Source organism: Mandrillus leucophaeus, unplaced genomic scaffold, assembly GCF_000951045.1.
Source record: "Mandrillus leucophaeus isolate KB7577 unplaced genomic scaffold, Mleu.le_1.0 Scaffold973, whole genome shotgun sequence".
Lineage (NCBI taxonomy): Eukaryota > Metazoa > Chordata > Mammalia > Primates > Cercopithecidae > Mandrillus > Mandrillus leucophaeus.
In genome coordinates, this window is record NW_012110619.1 from 24,736 (window position 1) to 26,058 (window position 1,323).

Consider the following 1,323-nt stretch of genomic DNA (forward strand, 5'->3'; position numbering starts at 1 on the left):
GATATCTTGGTATCTAAGGGGCTAGAGGGTAGGCTGTTGGGAATGGGGAGGGAAGAGATATAGATATGCATAAAATGAAGACCAAATCTGTGGTAGGCAAAATTGTGGTTGGTAGACTGATTCAAAACTACTATTCTGCCTTTCTGGACCAATCCTGGTCCAGAAAGGAGCCCACTGCCCTGAGGGGTAAGTACCAAGTCTGGCAGCATCCACCACAAGCTGACCGAAGAGTCTTTTGGCCTTAAGTGAACATCAGTGATGCCACAGCAATACTCTCACGTGCCTGTGGTGGGGGTGACCATGGGGAGAGGCTCCTCTCCCTGTGGAAACGGAAGCAAAGAGTGGGAAGAAATTCTTCTTGTGGTTTGGGTGCCAGCTAAGCTGCAGTAGAATAGAACACCAACTAGGTACCTAAGGTTTCTGACTATAGGTCCTGGCTCCCAGACAGCATCTCTGAACTTGCCTGCGGTCCAGGAAAACTCACTGCTCTTCGTAGAAGGACCTACTGATTTTCAAGCCATAGGGCTTTAAGAGAACACAGGCAGTAGCCAGGTAGTAGATACAGTGGGCTTTGGGTAAGATCCAGTACTGTAATAGCTTCAGGTCTGACCCAGTGGAGTCACAGTGATGGTAGCCACAGGGGTGCTTGTGGCATTCCTCCCTTAGTTTCAGGCAGCTCAGGAGACAGCCAGAGTGACAGGGACAGAGACAGAGAAGGAGAGAGAGAGAGAGAGAGACCATTTATTTGAAAGAAACTTAGGGAAGAGAAGACACATCTCTAACTGGTAATCCAGAGAATTCTTCCAGATCTTATTAAAGGTTGCCACGGTGGGACTTCTATGAGTCTGTAAGAGACACATCGGTACTGGGTTTGGGGTGCCCATCTAATACAGATAAGAGTGCAGTGCCCCAAAACTTAGATCAGAACACCCAAGTACCTGTGAATACCTGAACAGCTTTCCCAAGAAAGAGGGGTATAAACAAGTCCAGATTGCAAAGACTGAAATAAATACCTAACTCTTCAATGCCCAGGCACTGAAGAACATGTACTAGCATCAACACGATCCAGGAAAACTTGATCTCACCAAATGAACTTAATAAAGCATGAGAGACAATCCAAGACAGACAGAGATAAGTGACCTTTCAGAAAGAGAAATCATATTAGCTGTGTTAAGAAAACTTAATGAAATTCGAGATAACATAGAGAAGGAATTCCGAATTCTATCAGATAAATGTAACAAAGAAATTGAAAACATTAAAAAGAATCAAGTGGAAATTCTGGAGCTGAAAAGTAAAATTGGAATACTGAAGAATGCATCAGAG